A 19,670-nucleotide genomic window follows, 5' to 3' on the forward strand; every position below is an offset into this window, starting at 1 on the left:
ACCACAACCAAGTAGGATTCATTCCAGGGACAAAAGGATGGTTCAACATCCGAAAATCAATCAACGTTATCCAACACATCAACAAAAAGAAATATAAAAACCATATGATAATATTAATAGATGCTGAGAAAGCTTTCGACAAAGTACAACGCCCATTCATGATAAAAGCCCTTGAAATTCTTGGGATACAAGGAACATACCTCAACATCATAAAGGCCATATATGACAAGCCAACAGCCAGTATCATTCTCAATGACAAAAAGCTGAAAGCATTTCCATTAAGATCTGGAACAAGATTATTACTTTGTATTGATTAGTCTTTTTCCTGGTCTCTTATTTAGGTTTTCTAAATTCCTGCTATGAGTGAGACCATCCGGTATTTTTCTTTTCTTTCTGACTTATTTTGCTGAGCATGATTCCTTCTAGCTCCATCCATGTTGCTGCAAACTGCATGTGTTTATCTTTTTTGAATGCTGAGTAATATTCCATTGTGTATATGTACCACATCTTCTTGATCCAGTCATCTATTTTTGGACATTTGGGTTGTTTCCATAACTTAGCTATTGTAAATAGTGCTGCTAGAAACATCGGGGTGCAGGTGTTCTTTGGAATTACTGTTTCTGTGTCATTTGGGTAAATACCTAGGAGTGGAATTGCTGGATCATATGGAAGCTCTATGTTTAGTAGGTCCAGAAATCTCCACACAGCTCTCCACAGTGGTTGGACCAGTTTGCACTCCCACCAGCAGTGCAGGAGAGTTTCTTTTTCTCCACAACCTCACCAACATTTGTTGTTGCTAGTGTTTTTAATATGTGCCATTCTCACTGGTGTAAGATGGTATCTCATTGTAGTTTTGACAAATTAATAATCAAAATCAACAAGCAACTATAAACCAGAGACACACTATGGGGGGGGGGCAGAGAGAGGAAGAACTAGAGTCAAAATAAGGGGGGGTGCAACTGTATGGGGAATATAACCAAAATGAAAATGCATACATTGTGCAAAGATGAAAAATGATGTAAGAATTATATAAAATAAAATATTAAAAAAGAGAACAGATTTAAAATAGAAATACCAACTGTAGCTTTAGTTTTCCTTAGGACAGGAGGTTCAAATTGCAGAGTTACAAATGAAACAACTTCACATACCTGAGGTTTCTCTTAGCTAGGACAAGGGAAGGAAAAATCAATTAAGATGCTCACCTGGGGAAGTCCAGGTACAAACAAAACCACATTTATCAACATTTATCTCTGTTAACATAGACCAGGTCAATAGCTCCTTTTGACTACTCCTAGCTCCTTTCTTTTCCCCAAATTAAACACATTTTAAACATACAATAAATCTATTAACTTTCAACATTATAAATTTAAGGCATTATGCTTAATTAAACCATTACATTTTGAATTAGTTTTTGTTTATCAAAAATTTTAGATCGTGATCTCAAAATTTGGGTTCATTTCTATTAGAATTTATATAGACGCCATTTATAACAAATTTAACACAGCAACCCTCCAGAGACAAAAGACACAAAGGCAAAGACACAGACACAGAAATCTCTTCCATTTAGAATTTTTGCCATTTGCACTAATTTTTAGAGATAGTTATTTTACCAATATTTCTGACAATGCTGACAATTATTAATTTACTTTTAAATATTTTTAACTAATTTTTTAGATAAGAAATCATTCCTCAAGTTATATTTGTAAGAATGCCCCTTAGGTTCTAAAGAAAGTGGGGCAGAAATTCCCTATGTTTCATTGCTCTTTTTTTTTTTTTTTAAAGCATGGTCTCCAGGACCGTCTGTTTGCTCCCAATCCCTCCTATTGGATTCAATGTTACAGCAAGAGAAGGGGGAACACACAGATGCTTTCCTGGCCTTCCTCTCTTAGAGATTTTGACAAGTCCAGTCACCCATCAGCCATATCACTTGTTGACAGAACCACAGGCAAAGCCCAGTCTATCTCCGCAGCTGCAGCTATGATTTCACACACACACCACACTCTCACACACACACATTGAAGATTATACTGTTATAGGGCAGCCCCAATATAAAATGGGGTGCCTGACTATGAGTTCTCACCTATGCGCTTAAAGAGGACTTATTAATACGCTACTGCAGGCACACACAAAAGGTTAATAAAAGGTATATTTACAAGGGAAGGGGAAATGAAGAAATCTACAACTCAGGGAGAAACGAGGGAAATAAAGTCTTAAATGCATCCTACCCTTTCCACTGCCCTGGAATCCCAATGGCACTCTGAGAGCTGGCCACGAGCCACGAGCCATGAAGCCAAGAGATGAGAGACCCCAAGGCCCTCGTGCCTGATTTTTATACCAAACCTGGCTGCTTAACTCCACCCTCAAGTCCCAGCCACCTTCCCTTTGGTGGTGACGGGATTTATCTTTCCCAATGTCTTGATGGCTTTGGTCTGGAGTGGGGGTGGAGTCCACAAAGCCTGTATGGAATTAGCTTAGGACATCCTTTCCCCCTAACAATACCCACACCATCCCTCCCTTTCTGGGAGTTCCAAGGATCCCTACCCAAGCTAAATGAGACCCTCGAGGTCTCCCTGAGAGGTGATCAGCCTCTGCTTCTACCACTCTGGGCAGGCCACATGGAAACCAGGATCCCGGGACCTTATCTGATGCAACATTGGCACCAAGACCTGACCTCACTCATGCCATCGCAGCAACATGGATGGCGCTGGAAGGGATCACGCTCAGTGAAATAAGCCAGAAAGAAAAAGAAAAATACCAGATGGTCTCACTCAGAGATATTCTGCAGTTGGGGGAGAAGGGAGTAGGATCAAAACAAGGGTGGGAAGAGCACAAGGGACCATGCTGATAGTTCAAGAGTGAATGGGTGGTGGGAATTTTACAGGGACAATGACCAAGATGAAAATGCATACATTGTACAAAAATGAAAAATGATGTAAAAATATATAAAATAATTAAAAATAAATTTTAAAAAATAGTGAGTTTTCTTTGTGTCTTTGTAATCTCATCAGTAGATGACCTGTGACATAACTTCTAATCTGCTTGAATGCTTATTCAATAATAAAACTATTTTCTTTTTTTTTTTTTTTTAAATAATAAATTTTATTTTTATATTCCCTCCCGCTCCCCACCCCCCAAAAGGTGTCTCTGGTTCATAGTTTAATAAAACTATTTTCTTTCTTTTCTCCCAATTGTGGAGAGGTTTCCATTTTTAAATGCCAACATTTAGCTACTGCATCTAACGGTTGTCCATGACTCATACTAATAGCACCAACTAGGAGATAGTTCTCCAGCACATGGGGCTTCAAAATTTCAAACACTCCTCTATGCTGTTCCTTTCTCTGTCCCCTGGCTTCCTAACCAGGCCCTCCTTTGTCTTCCAGATGGGCCACACAGAGCCCCAGACCTCTCCACCCCTGGCCAGCTGTCTTAGGGCTGCAGGCTAACATATTCACTGCCAAGTGATGCTAAAGGATCCCTGCAAAAAGGGCCAAGGACAAATAAGGCACCATCCACCCCACCCCACTCAGAGAGTCAGGCCAGCAGGTCGCAAGGGAGGTTTGGTTTGTGTTACTCCCCACTCTGTCAGGAAGCCACTATGCACGTCTCAGTAAAGAAACCACATCATTGGTCAGCTGTTTTCTTTGTTGTCCCTTGTTACCCCCTATTCTTTACCTACAGTTCTCTGAGCCAAAAGCCAGCTAGTACGGTAAATAAATGTGAAGGGAAGACAAATGAAAAGAAGCATCTGAAAGATTCGGTGACATCCTCCCTTTCTGTTATTCCCTTTCTCTTTTTTCTTCTGAGGGTACAAATCAGATAGGAGCCAGGGCTGTTTCTAGAAGCCAAAAGTTTTCCTTCTACTCATTTTGACACACCCAGCAGACTTCCTTCTGCCTACGAAGGTGCATTTGTGCTAATATCCTTGAGGAAGCTTAATCCTCTCCCTTCAAATGGTTGAGGGGCATAAGTAACTGGTGATTTGACCCCAACTTGCTCAAACCTGGCCTTGGAATGGGTCACAGGGTGTCTGGTGTTTGGGGAATATCTAGAGTCATAGAAAAGGATGGGGCTGAACTTCTGAATACGAACTCGGAAGAAAAGAGCTGTAGTCCCACAGGCGAGTTCTCAGATTCAGTCCCTTTGTGCTCCTCATGCCCTCCTGAAAACAGAAAAGATCAAAATCCTCAATTTTTGTGCTTCTCCGAAAAACAGAACTCCCCCTGCAAGATTCTGGTGATGAGGTAATCTTTCTGGAGTGAGAAGAGTTAAGAGGAAGAAACCTTTAAAATTTGGAATAGGCACATCTTATTATGTAAAATAGATCTGGCCTGGGAGAACAATTTCTATGGATTAAAGTCCTTTTCAAGTGTGGAAGGTGGGTTTGACTATTTCACTCCATCTTAGAACACAACTGTGTGAGGAGTAAATATCCAGGCTTAATGCAATTATTCACCCAATAATTTCCTTCATTGGGCAGTTTAGATTTTTACATAGATGTTCTGCCTCAGTGGTTTTATTGTTGTTGTTTTAGTAATAATGTGATCTGGTGCAGCATCCTGAAGTCTTTATCAATGTTGTTTATTGTTTATGATGGTCAAAGGAATGTTACAGGGCAGGGAGAGGGGCACCCCAGACCCTGCAAACCTGCCTGCTCTAAATAGGTTCTGCCATCCGCCACATCAACACAAAACATGAGACTTTAATGGGAAGGAACTTTAATACAATTAGTAAAAAATACAGAAAAGACAAAGAATATAGTTTCTAAATCAAGCACCCAAAGTTACCCGTCCCCTCGTGGGTAAAAGTCCACCCAAATGGGATTGGCCCAGAGCAAGGCCCAAAAGCCTGCCACAAGTCTAAAGCATCTTCCAGTGGGGACCCACAGAAAAGGATCAGAAACAACCAGGCGAGTCTGGAAGGAAACGAGCAAAATCAAAAGCAAGACAAAAACTGTCATTGTCACCTCCCCACGGGTCTCACCCACATCTGTGCCAACCAGTCCACGACCAAAGGCAAGCGCAATTTCTTCACGTGTCTCGGCTCCATGTGATACCTCCAGGTCTCCTTCTGGCTCTGCATCCTGCTTCCTTCCTTCCTCAGTCTCCTCTGCAGCTTCTTTTCTCCCTGCTCAGCTCTCCCTTGGGTGGGGCAGGAAACCTGGGACTTCCTCTTTTCCTGGGGACCACCCTGTTAAAGGAATACATATTGAAGATATCATTTTTTCCACAATTTTAAATTGTGACATATTTGCAGACCTTGTGGCTTGTGCACTTTGTTTTTCAGGGCAGAGAGCTGGAAGGGTCCCTACTTTATCCTTCCAGGTGTTCTGGCCTCTTGCCCTGTGCCTTTGCAGCCCCTCCTCCAGGAGGGGGGAGTCTATTTCTCCCCCTTAGTCTGGCTTCAGCCCAGCAGAAGCTGTAGAACTGTGCTGGCCAGTTCCAAGTGCAGGACCTTCCTCCACCAGCTGCTCTCCCACAGACTGCCAGCTGCCCTGAGAGGCACTCACTCTGCACTGCTGGGTGAGGAGACCAGCAGCCCAGGCCACCTGCAGCCCCAGGTAACCTGGCCAGAGACACCCTCATGAACACAGCAAAGACTGAAGAACCGCCCAGCACAGCCCAGCCTATATTGCTGACCTTGAGCATCACCAGCAATCGAACATGGCTGCTGTTTTAAGTTGCTGAGTTTTGGGCCCGTTTGTCAGGTAACAAGATTTCAATAATACACATTTTGTTAAAGCTAGTCCTCCTTACCTTGAGATCATTAAGGGTCATCTAAAGTCTCAAAGTTTGGCTTCCCTGGTGCCGCAGCGGGTTGAGCACAGAACTGTGACGCTGTCTGCAGCCTCTGCAGCATGGGTTCGATTCTGGGCCAGCCAGGGAGATTCCCACATGGTGCGGCAGACCTCTCCTGTCATGCCCACTGCTCCCCTCAGCAGTGCTTTCGTTCAGTCTACCTGTTCTGCTCCCCACTCTGTCTCTGATGAATTCTCTCACCCTCCCGCACTTCTGGCCTGTATCCCAGCTATTGCATAAACAAAAAATAGTCTAAAAAAATTTTTTTTAGGGCCTCCCCTGGTGGTGCAGAGGTTGAGCGCTGGGCTGTGAGGCTGCCCCGCAGCCTCTGCAGTGCCGGTTCGTTCCCTGGCCACCGGCGAGGGTCCCACCAAAAAAAAAAAAAATTTTAAAGTCTCAAAGTTTCTCCATTTTGTTTTAAAGTCTCAAAGTTTCTCCATTTTGTTTTCCATATGAATGCATAATTTTCTTTTTTTTTCTTTAAAGATTTATTTATTTAGGGCCTCCCCTGGTGGCGCAGGCAGTTGAGCACCATGCTGTGAACCTGTCCACAGCCTCTGCAGCACCAGTTCGATCCCAGCCAGCCAGCGAGGGGCCCACATGGCATGCAGACCTCTCCTGTCGCGCCCGCTGCTCCCCTCAGCAGTTTATTTCATCAGTCTGCCTGTTCTGTTCCCCACTCTGTCTCTGGTGAATCCTCTCACCCTCTTGCAAATTTGATCTGTACCCCGGTTCTTGTATAAATAAATAAATAAATCTTAAAAAAAAGATTTATTTATTTATACAAGAACTGGGGTACAGGCCAGACATGCAGGAGGGTGAAAGGATTCACCAGAGAGAGAGTGGGGAGCAGAACAGGCAGAGAAATGGAAATACACTGCTGAGGGGAGCAGCAGGCAAGATAGGAGAGGTCTGCCATGCCATGTGGGTATCTCTGCGGCTGGCCGGGATTGAACCTGCACTGCAGAGGCTGCGGACAGGTTCACAGCATGGCATTCAGCCACCTGTGCCACCAGGAAGGCCCTCAATGCACCATTTTCTATCTGGAATTAATTTTTTATGGTATGAGGCAACTATCTAATGTATATTTGCTAATTTCTGAATGTTTGAAATATTTCAAAACAAATATTTAAGTTATTTCAGAAATGAAATGCATACTTGCTAGAGAAAATTTAGGGAAATACAACAAAAATAAAAATAAAACCTCATCAAAAATAACTCACTTGTAATGTGAGATATCCTACAGAACTAATCGGAGATTCATGTATAGGAATAGTCAGTGCTATTCTAGCATTCATATGGAAAAGGTGGGAGGTAGCTTGGTAACTGGTTAAAAATATTATATCCACATGACCAGCTGTTTGTGTTTGATAATCATTAAAAATTATTTCAGAGAGGGCCTCCCTGGTGGCGCATGGCTTAAGACGCAAACTATGGAACTGGTCCCTTTCTTTTTTGAGGTGTAATTGAGGTCCCAATGTTTTCCACTTTTCTCACTTAGCATTGTGTTGTATTTCCCTACATCATTTCAATTCTCTGAAATAATTTTTTTTAAAGATTTATCCATTTATTCATACAAGAACTGGGGTACAGGCCAGAGGTGGTGGGGTGGGGGCGGGGGCATGAGAGGATTCACCAGAGACAGAGTGGGAAACAGAACAGGCAGACTGGCTGAAATACACTGCTGAGGGGAGCAGTGGGCAAGCCGGGAGAGATCTGCTGTGCCATGTGGGCAGCTCCTTGCCCGGGTATTGAACTCGCTGCAGTGGCTGCAGACAGCTCCATAGGTTGCGTCCTAAGCCCTGCACCACCAGGGAGGCCCTCTCTGAAATAATTTTTAATGATTATCAAACACAAACAGTTGGTCATGTGGATATAATATTTTTAACCAGTTACCAAGCTATCCCCCATTTTTTCCATATGAATGCTAGAATAGCACTGACCATTCCTGTACATGAATCTCTTATTAGTTCTGTAGGATCATTTCTAGAAATGAACTTCCTGGGCAAAAGGTTTGAATGATTTTAAGATCTAAAATATAGTTAGCATAAGATTCCTTCTAGAGAGAGGGTACATTTCCATGCCAATTCCACCAACAGGAATGAAAAGATCCATCTTGCTGTGTGCTCCATTCTAACACTTTTGCTGAAATAAATGAAAAATCTAAATCTCAGCTGATTCATTTAGAACAAGATCACATACTGATGAAAACACAGAATGTGGAAGCACACAGCAAGAGAAAAGTCCATAATAATTTATGAATACAGTAGCCTCAGATCCTCCTCTTAAATTTATTTGACAAAAAAAATTACCTTAATTCTGGCCTCCCAGGTGGCACAGGGGTTAAAGACAGCACTATCAAGCTATCGCGCTATCGCCAACTTCTGCAGCACGAGTTCGATCCCGGTCAGCCAGGGAGCAGCCCACATGGTGTAGTAGACTTCTCCTATCTTGCCTGCTGCTCCCCTCAGCAGTGTTTCAGTTAATCCACCTGTTCTGCTCCCCACTCTGTGAATCCTCTCACCCCCGCACCTCTGGTCTATACCCCAGTTCTTGCATAAATAAATAAATCTTTTTAAAAAATTACCTTAATTCATAGAGGCCATTCCTGGCCTAGGTGATACCCTGCTCCACACAGCCTGAGCCAAGAACCAGGTAGAGATATTTAGACATCAGAAGGAGTCTGACTGGGCTGCTACTTAGGGCAGAAGAAGCAGCCAGAACCTGCTCTTCTGCTTGAAAAGGCCAAGGGGCAAGAGGGTCATTCATGCAAACATGTGGGGGTCTGTTGTTCAACACTCACTGTGCCTATGATGTATCATTTTTTAAATAAATACCTGGAGATTTTGGTGACTGTAAACGTGTATAATAAAGCTGAAAGACCTCACATCAACAACCTAACTTTATACTTTAAGAAACTAGATAAAGAAGAGCAACCAAAACTCCCCAGAAGGGAGGAAATAATAAAGATTAGAATAGAGATAAATTTTTAAAAAGAGAGAAAACAGAAAAACAATAGAGAAAATCAACAAAACCAAGAATTAGGTTTTTAAGATTAACAAAATTGACAAACCTGTAGTTAGGTTGGCCAAAAAAGTGAGAAAACTCAAATAACTTAAATCAGAAATGAGAAGGGGGACATTATTACTGATTTTACAGAAAGAAAAGGATTATAAGGAGGACTAAAACAACTACATGCCAACAAATTGGATAACCGAGATAAAATGGACAAACGCCTAAAAGCACACAGCTGAACAAGAATGATTTATAAAGAAACAGAAGATTTCTATTTCTTTCTAAATCTTCTATTTATAAAGAAGTAGAAGATTTCTATTAAATAAACCTAAAACTATTGAGGCTATTAAATCAGTAAACAAAGATATTTTGACAAAGAAGGAACTAGCCGGAAATAGATTGACTCCAGCTTCTCAGAAGTGGAGTCTCTTTAGGTCTTTTTTGTTTGGAGACTAAGGGCTTGAAGGAAGGACTCACTGGAAAGATCGAAGGTGCAAGGCAGCAAAGACCCACAGATGGGAGCCAACGCCAAAGGTCAAGGGGAGGAATTAGCTTTGAGCAAGAGGCTAAGTGCTGAAAAGAGAGATCAGAACCAGAGGGAGCACATAAATGTGAATGAGGACAAAAATGCTGAAGTTGCCCCAGTGGCTTCTAGTTTCTCCCTGAAGGAGGAGGCAAATGATTATGGAGGTGTCAGATGAGGGGCTGGAGAATGGTGAAGGCTTTGGGACTGCTTCAGAGAAACATCCACTTGCTCAGGTGTAGAAGGGCGGCCCACAACAGTAATCGCAATTGTTAGCATTCCTTGAATTTATTGATGCTGTGCTCTGTGCCAGGCTCTGATCCTCTCCAAAACATTAGCAAGGCCTACATTTTGGGGATTGCCATTTAGTGGTAAGAAAATCAAACCTACAGAGAACAAATTTTTCTGAAAGTGAAAATTGAAGCAACAAACTTTTCATGACCTGGGATGACCGTGGACTTCTACATCCAAGTCTTGGGTGCGGCGGGCAGAGCTGAAACTAGAGACCGCATTTGTGGTCTGCTCTCACCAGGGTGAATTTCTCTAGTGGACATAAAAACAGAAGTGGAATTGAGAGAGTCAGCATGGGGGTACTTCTGGACAAAGATGGCTGGAGGTCAGTGCGGAGAATGTATTGGCAAGAGGTGGACGGAATCATGATCATCTATCCTGATAGGAAATAGAATTAAGTCAAGAGAGCGAGGGACTGATAATATTCAGTAAAAAATGGAAGGCTCAAGCTGCCAGAGATGTAGAAAATAGGTGGGAGTGGTATAAGAGGGTGTTAGAAACTAGGAACAATAGGAAGTTGTGGTAATAGAGGGAGAGGTTGAGTTAAAGATTTCTTGGTAATGCAGATCCTGAAAGTGACAAGGTTTAGTAAGTGGGTAATAAAAGCTGGGTGGGGAAGGCAAAAAATTTGAGGTCATGAAACTCAAGGATAGAAAGGCAAAATCACTTGCCCAAAGTTACACTAGTCATTGGGAGAGATAGGATTTGTGAAAGAAAAACATATTCAGTGACACAATAAAGCAGACTTTATTTAAGCAGACCTCATGTTGAAAGCAGGTGTAGGGACCAATGCAATGAAATTTTGCAGAAATTGGTCTCAAATCTGAACACAGCATGGAAAAGTGGGAACTTAGAAGCAAGGATCAGGGTAGGGGCCAGTGGGTGGAAGATGACCAAGAAGAAACTTCAGAGATAATCCTGCCTAGCGTAGCCTACAGGATTCCTGTCCAGGTTGACAGAGTGATGAGACACCATCTGGGGGGACGGTGGAAATGAGGATGCTCATCAGTGTCCAGGGGGGCTGATATTGAGGGTGGGGGTCCTTGCTCAACTGACTTAGTAGGGTTCTTACTAAAACTGGATTTTAGAAAGACAGGTGCAGATGGGTCTAGGAGAAGTTTCTAGAGTCTGAAAAAGATCATCCAAGCAAAGAATCTTTGTATGTTTGTCTCATGTTTAAGGAAAGAAGAGACATTCTTTTTTGCCTTTGAATAACAAGTTCCTTTGTGGGGGGGGGGATGTTGCCTTTTGTTTTTATGGGCCACTTGTACTATGTGTTGGGACTTGATAGTAGAGGGTTTATTGGATGGCATGAATAGTCAGACATTAATGGGGAATTTCTATGAAAATAAGAGAAAGAAAAGTGAATGGCTAGGATAGCCAAAAACTCAGTTTCTGTGTCCTAAGAGCACCAATCTAGATGGGTTCTAGATGTTGGCTTGATGGTGGAGGACAGGCAGTGCCACTCTGATTAATTTCTAGTTTGCCTTTTGAGTGTCTGGTGATGGCATCAAATGTTCTGGTGAATTCTCTGGGAGACCCAGCGCATAGCAGTAGGAAAGTTGCCCACACATCATCTGTGATGGTGATTTCCCGGATGCTTTTATCAAGGTATCAGCTTCTGCTTGCAGGCTTTGGGAAAGACAGTTGTAGTTTTTAGTGATGACAAGTCAGGAAGGTGGGAGGAAAACTGGAAATGTTAGCTTTGGAGGGGTGATAAGAAGAGGAAAATTTTGCAAGATGTAACCCACAAGGGTGTGTTATAGCTTTCCAAGGAAACATAATTTTCCCCTGCACAGTCATCCCCACTTTGATTTTTATTTACAAAATAAATCTGGCCCAATTAGATCTGGCCTGATTATTCACACAAGCACAGCAAAAATGACAACTGACCACATAGACTGTTTTAGTTTGCGCTTCTGGAACTTTTCATAAGGAATTTCAGATTAGACTTTTAAATGCCTCTCAAGGTTAGGATGCCAAGTCAAGAATCCACCAGCAGATTTTTCTTGAAATACCTATAGGTTTGAGTGAATGGCCCTCTTCTTAAGATCCCCCAAATATTCCGAGTTACCTGGATCTGCCAGAAAGTAACTTTCCCTATTCAACTTTAAGGCTAGCAACTCTGTAAATCAGGTAGCAGGCCAGTTTTTTTAAAAAAGAGGTTTTGTAAACATTGACTCCATAGTTACAATCTTAGTTTCTTAAAACTGCATATATCTGTTCCTATGCACATCATTCTTAAGTAATGCCATTGCAGTCAAAGCCTTGGTAAAATAACCAATGTTTCCAAACACAATGTCCTGTTGTAAGAACAGATTCTTATAGAATTATATGAATAAGAATTTCTGAATTCTTATATATATAAAAATTTCAATTCAACTGGTTGGTAGACTTGACCAAATTGCTGTAAGTTATAGCTAGCAGCAGATAAAGGAATCACTCACACCCATTAGGATGGATACTAGCAAAAACACCCCCAAAACCAGAAACCAGTAAGTATTGATGAGGGTGTGGAGAAATTGGATGTCTTTTGCAATTGGTGGGAATGTAAAATGGTACAGCTGCCGTGGAAAACAGCATAGCAGTTCCTCAAAAGTGGAAATACCTTAGGACCTTACTCACCTTATTTCTGGTTATATACCCAAAGATGTGACAGCAGTGCCACAGTCTCATGTTCGTATACCCTTGACTACTGCAGTATGGTCACAGTAGCCAGAGCATGGAAGCAACTCAAGGGTCTACCCAAGGATGAACAGGAAAGCAAAATGTGGAATATACATATGATGGGATATTATTAGTTATCCTTAAAAAGGAAAGAAATTATGGCATATGCTACAACATGGATAAAACTCAAGGACATTATTCTAAGTGAAGTAGCTGATCACAAAAAAATATAAATACTGTTGATGCCATTTATATGAGATACCGATACCTAAAGTGGTCTAATTCATAAGGCTAAGTAGAACAGTGGTGACCAGAGAAAGGAGTAGGGGAGAGAAGAAGGGGAATCTATCATTTAATGGGCACAGAGTATAAGTTTTATAAGATGAAAAGTCATAGATTTGGATGCACAATGTTATGAATGTATTTAATGTCATTGAACAGTCCACTTAGAAATGGCTAAGACAGTACATTTTATGTCATGTGTGTTTATGACAATAAAATACTTGAGAATAAAAGAGAACTGGGAAAAAGATTCCATATGTCTGGAAAATAGAACATTAAAGAAATAGCAGTCTTCCAAACAAAACCATAATTATCTTTTATCCCTCTTTTAATCTCATGAAATTAATTCTTGTTTGACTTAGTTCTTAGGTTAGCAGTTTGAATCATTTTTAGAGAAGTTAGAATGAACAAAAATTATGTGTGGATGACAAAAGACTTAAAATGAATAAGGTTAAAGATCTAATGAGAGTTCACTTGATAAGGAAATTTGGTTATTTCTGTGGTTTGCAACATTTTAACATAATAACCAGATTATGACATAAGCTTTATGGTAGACACATAAATAGTGAAGACACTGGAAATTTCTATGAATTTCATGCAATTTCTAAAATGCTTATATTAATAATAAAATGCTTATATCCATACAAAAAGGACCTAGAGAGGTTAAGTAAGCTTCACTTCTTTTATAATGACGGTTCCCATGCAATTTAACATAAGCCAAATTATTTGCAACACTTCTGCATGCAAACTGAAAGAACAAATCCTTTGAGGTCTTCCAGGGGCCTTCTGAGAAACGTCAAAGTCAGTTTGTTACAGGGCAAACCCAGATATAAAATGGGGTTGCCTGACTGTGGGTCCTCACCCACACGCTTAAAAGGGACTTAATAATGCTAAACTGCTACCTCCTTTTATCACAAAAGGTTGATAAAAGGTTTATTTACAAGGGAAGGGGAGCTGGGGAAATGAATAACTCAGGAAGAAAAAGAGGGAGATACGTTCCTAAATGTGTCCTACCTGTTCTGCTGACCTGGAATCCCAATGACCTGCTGAGCTGCCAAAAACCTAGCATGCCTGGTGGCCAAAAAAGGGGCGACCCCCAGCCACATGCCAGTTAAATACCCAAACCAAGAGCCTAGTTGTTTAACTCCGCTCTTGGGTCCTCCCAATCTTCCCTTTGGTGATGATGGGATTTGTAGTTCCCAGTGTCGGGGTCAGGGGGTGGGGGTGGTGGTGGTGGTGGAGTCCACAAAGTTTGTATGGAGTTTGCTCAGGACATCCTTCACCCCTATCAAGTTCAAGAACCAAAATTCGAGTTGGGGGAGGCAAAATTGTAAGCAATGTATAAAACCTTTGCTCTTTTAAAAGTAGTTCTCTTAAGTAATCAAGAACAAGATGAGGTTAACAATAAAGCACAGGAAACTATTCTGATAAAACACAGGAACTTGGTTTCCAAGCAGATAATTAAGGTAAAGAGAAATCTTTTATACTTTCTCGTTAAAGGTAGGCCAACATCCAAGAAAACTGTCATTTTAATGAGAAAAAACAAATTTCAATTTTACACCAGTCTTTTGACTGTAAGCTCATTTTTAGAAGTTTTTGAATAAATCAATTCAAATCTTAGTAACTTGAAATCACATAAATTCTTTTTTGCAAACCTTTACAACTTTTTTTGTATTCATTTACATTTTGTCCTATACTTTTGCTATGTCTTATTCTGTAACAAAAACCATTCTATATTAGGACAAAATTACTCTCTTTTTCCCTTAACACAACACATCCTTCACACCTCATGCCTTTTCTTACCAAAAACATCTTTTCTTGCAATCTTTGCATATGTAGTTTTGTTTCCTCTACATTTACCATTCTTAATAGTTTCATTTACTTATAATCATTATAATTTTTAACTATTGGTAACTTTTCTTTTACAGAGTAAACTAGAAAGCAAGCAATTGTGTAATTGCCTGTCAATACCAACATTCTATAGCAGACAAATTTATTAACATACCATCTCACATACTTTTAAAAATATCTATGCTGTTTCCTAATAATACAATTTCTTATATTTATTAAAAGGTCCAAATATACTTAGGTTTTCTAAACATATAAAAATATTATATGTTTTATATCAGTTGTATGTTTTATATCAGTAATAAATATTTCAGTAGTTTATCTCTCTTAGAATTGGTCTAGATTTAGGTAGGCATATTTTAACATAGAGCAAGGTTAGTCATCATTTCAAATTATTTCTTTATTAATAATTGTAAATCATATTTGACCAGATGCAAGTCGAGTACACATTCACACACAATGGGAAGAGAGATCTTAAAGGGGCCAATTTGAAGAGATTTCTAGGGCTAGGGAGAAGCAGAAGAGAACAGAGGCCTCATGCCAGCCAGGAAGCATGGCTTCTGGACGTCTGGTCCAGCAGATGCTTTTGGAACAAAGGACTCCAGCCCTCTGACCCAACTTAAGCTCACCTGGGGCTGTAGTGCAACCTTTTACAAAAGGAAACCCAGGACTCTACCCCAGACTCTGTATCTAGGACTTTAGAGTGTACAGAGACTCAACAATAGAAGCTGCCCCTACCAGCTTCAGGGGCATTTGTCCAGACCAATGTTTCAGGAGTCTAACTCACTAATGCATCCCTGATGCATCAGTCAGGAATGAAGACAAAGGCTTCAAATGTACATATAGGGCCCTGGAAGAGGAGCCTAGGGGGTTCCAGTGATGAATACGCCCCTATCTAAGTCACAGCACGTTAACCATGTTTAAAGAAAAACTGGCCAATGACACTTGTTCCGGTGGGGAGAGTCTAGGGATGAATAATGTGGATGTGAAGTTCAGGGTCATTCCGTCACCCTTCATCATGACTTCACTTCTAAGCCACATTCCTAGATGGTCCTCTCTTTTGAGAATCGAGGCACCTGCCTGTGCCACCTTCCCTGGCTCATCATTCCTGCCACTTCTCATCCCTTTGTTTGACAGCTTTTCTGAATTCTAAGTCTGGTTTAAGCCTGACAAAGATCCTTTGCTTGGCCAATCTTATTCAGGCTCCAGAAATTTCTCAACTGTGACCCAACCGTGCCCTTCTTTCTAAGATCCAGTTTTAGCAAAACCCTTCTATGTTAGTTAAGCAAGAACCCCCAGCTTCAATATTAGCCAACCCTGGACACTGATGAGGGACCTCGTCTCCACCATCCCCCTGGGATGAAGATCTCATCACTCTGTCTGGGCAAGAATCCTGCTAGTCTGCACCGGACAGAAGGTCAGAACCCCCTTTATCCCTGATGTTTCCTCTGGGTAATCTACCCACCAACCCTTACCCTTTCCTTGGCTCTAAATTCCCTCGTGTTCATGCTGTATTCAGACTTGAGACCAGTCTCTCACCCACTGCAAAATATCACATCTATCTAGACACCTCTTCCCACCGGAACAAGTGTCATTGGCCAGTTTTTCTTTAAACATGGTTAACGTGCTGTGACTTAGATAGGGGCGTATTCATCACTGGAACCCCCTAGGCTCCTCTTCCAGGGCCCTATATGTACATTTGAAGCCTTTGTCTTCATTCCTGACTGATGCATCAGGGATGCATTAGTGAGTTAGACTCCTGAAACATTGGTCTGGACAAATGCCCCTGAAGCTGGTAGGGGCAGCTTCTATTGTTGAGTCTCTGTACACTCTAAAGTCCTAGATACAGAGTCTGGGGTAGAGTCCTGGGTTTCCTTTTGTAAAAGGTTGCACTACAGCCCCAGGTGAGCTTAAGTTGGGTCAGAGGGCTGGAGTCCTTTGTTCCAAAAGCATCTGCTGGACCAGACGTCCAGAAGCCATGCTTCCTGGCTGGCATGAGGCCTCTGTTCTCTTCTGCTTCTCCCTAGCCCTAGAAATCTCTTCAAATTGGCCCCTTTAAGATCTCTCTTCCCATTGTGTGTGAATGTGTACTCGACTTGCATCTGGTCAAATATGATTTACAATTATTAATAAAGAAATAATTTGAAATGATGACTAACCTTGCTTTATGTTTTTATATGTTGCCTTTGGTGCTGGAAAATGAAACAAAACATACAGGTACTGCCCACAGGAAACCCACAATCCAGTGAAGTTGTGACCATTCATGTGAGCACATCTAGAAAAAGAGGTAACCACTCGGAAGCAGCAGTGACTGCTGCCTGGGGTGTGGGGAGGGCTGGAGTGAGATCAGGAGTGCCTGCATGGGGGAGGTGGCCTTTAGGTTAGATTAGCTTAGGTTAACTTCTGAAGGGATGTTGCCAGGTGGGCACTATCAAGCAGTGGCAACAGCCAAGAAAGCCGGTTATTCAGAGACCTCCATGTGGCCTGGTGTGGGAAGCATGGGAGACATTTTTTGGGGGATAAGGCAAGCAGAGTTTTTACAAGTCATGCTAGGCTGTGTCTGCACCTTAGCTTGTATGTGGAGGGGAGTGATTAGGAACAATCTATATTGAGAAAATGTGAAAAAGTTTATTTAAAAAAAAAAAAACACAATGACTTCAACCATATAAAATGCATTATTAGATTGTCAGATATAAAAATAAACAGGTTCATAGAGAAGGATTATGTTCTCTTTCCTTCCCAGGAAGTTGCCTTTAGCATGACCAGCACATTGTTTCTAAAATACTAGGTGGATAAAATAAAAAGGGAACAATCATGGGGTTACCAGAATCACATTTTCCTGGCTGGAAGGAAGTCACAAGGAGACAGTAGGAACACTTACCTCAGCTCTCAGCCCTAGGCGGCTGCTGGGTCACTTCCTGACCTGTCAGGCTCCGGGAGGATGAGGGATGAAGGAGGCGGGTAGGCGGGTAGGCGGACAGCAGGTGTGGCTGTGGAGAGCTGAAGTGCCCGAGCACCTGTGGCCTGGGAAATCCACCTCCCTAAGAGACCCACGGGCCAAGGAGGGCTGCAGCCCCTTCCAGATGGAAGCTGGTGAAGATAGGATAAATTGATGCAAAGCAACATTCCAGACTAGATCTGGATTATAGGAAGACATTGCCCACAAAGGATTAGTTCAGGGCAATTGGCAAAGTGTGAATATGAACTGTGGATTGGAATCAGCTTTGGATGTTAAATTGCCTTTTACTTTGTAAGAGAAGGCTCTTTCCTAAATAAGTGTTTAGGAAGTATTCAGAAACATTAAATCTGCAACTTACTTTCCAACAGTCCAGAAAAGTTTATATGTGTGTGTGTGTATATATATATAGACATACACACATACATACATATAGATACATATGAAATATGAAGAGGGAGGAGGATGACAACACACAAAAGGGCAAAATACCAACAATTGGTGAATCTGGATAAAATTTTTTTGGAACCCGAGTTAATTCGACTAGTCTTGAAATTCTGTGTAAATTTGAAATGATCTCAGGGGCCTCCCTGGTGGTGCAAGGGGTTAAGCACCGCACTATGAAGCAATCCCCAACTTCTGAGGCATAACTTTGATCCCCAGCCGGCCAGGGAGCAACCCACATGGCGAGGCAGACCTCTCCTGTCTCGCCCGCTGCTCCCCTCAGCAATGTATTTCAGTCAGTCTGCCTGTTCTGTTCCCTGCTCTGTCTCTGGTGAATCCTCTCACCCACTGCATCTCTGGCCTGTACCCCAACTCTTGTATGCATAAATAAATAAATTTTTTTAAAAAAGAGTAAAACAAGGCCTCTCCGGTGGCGCAGCGGTTGAGCGCTGGGTTTGCGATGCTGCCCGCGGCCTCTGCAGCGCCAGTTCGATCCCCGGCTGCTCCCCGGCCCCCGGAGGAGGGTCTCACATGGCGCGCAGACCTCCCCTGCGCGCAGGTCCTTCTGCCTGCTCTGCTCCCCGCTCTGACTCTGGTGAATTCTCTCACCCTCCCGCGCTTCTGACTGTACCCAGTGCTTGTATAAATAAATAAAAATAAATCTTTTAAAAAAAAAAAGAGTAAAACAATATTTAAAAAAAATTTGAAATGATCTCAAAGGCATACATTAAATAAAGGCAAGGCTCAGTGTGGGGAGCAGGTGGACCCTGGTTAGGCTGGAACATAAACTCAGAGCCAGTATTGGGGGTTTTGGTTTTCTTTAAATCATCCTCTGGGAAAAAAAAAAAAAAAAAAAACTTAAACATATTCTGCAAATATTAATAGTTACTAACTACCGTATAGTTTTATTCATGCCTTCAGTTTAACAGAATTTACTTTGCATATCAATATTTGACCAGAAGCTTCAGAATAATCACCTCGGAGCAAGTCTTCCTGAGTGTCCCCATTGCATTAGGCAAATTTATGGCAGCCAGGATAATCCTGTTGCCTTTGTGGTTGATGAAAGCTGATGAATCCCTGGTGTATGGAGCTAGAGAGAGAGGAAAATCATTTTGCGTGAGGAGTTAAAAAGTCTTGGGAGGAACTGCAGATGTCCAGCTGGGTCCATCTGGACAGCCATGTTTATCCATTCACAGACTGAGAGATATTTGAAATTTTCTGTCTCTTGCAACGAAGTAAAACTGCAACTAACTTAAATTCATATACAAGTTTTTGTTTGCACATATGATCTTGTTTCTCTTTAGCAAATATCTTGGATTGGAATAATCATAGAGTAGGTGCATGCTTAATTTTTAAGAAACTGCCAACCTTCTTAAGTCTTAAAAAACCACCATTTCTAAAATGATGGTACTTCAAGAACCTTTTTTCATACTATATGAAGCAAAAACTCAGCCAAAACAAAAATTCAGCCAAAAAGATTCTCATTGCGTAAGTGACAGAACCAGGCATTTCACGCCCACGCAGAAAGCCAAACTCTGAACCACAAGAAATAGCTTTACCCAGAGGAGTTTATTTGAAATGGCCATCCAGGGAGCCAGTGGTTATGCATCCCAACCCGCCCAAATGGTGGGGGTGCTTGGATTATATGAGGGGGGAAAGAATGTGAGAGAAGGGCAAGGCCTCGAACGCCTAGGTCCCAGGAGGCGCTGGGCACAGCAACAGGAGCAAAGTGTCTGACTTTCCCAGCAGGGTGTTTTCTCATCAACCAACAGATGTTTATTTCTCATGCCACTATCAACTTAATTTGGCATGTATTTTCAAGTTCCCAGGAATGCAGGTGAAACCACTT

Source organism: Talpa occidentalis, unplaced genomic scaffold, assembly GCF_014898055.3.
Source record: "Talpa occidentalis isolate TD23 unplaced genomic scaffold, MPIMG_talOcc4v2.1 talOcc4.10, whole genome shotgun sequence".
NCBI classification, from domain to species: domain Eukaryota; kingdom Metazoa; phylum Chordata; class Mammalia; order Eulipotyphla; family Talpidae; genus Talpa; species Talpa occidentalis.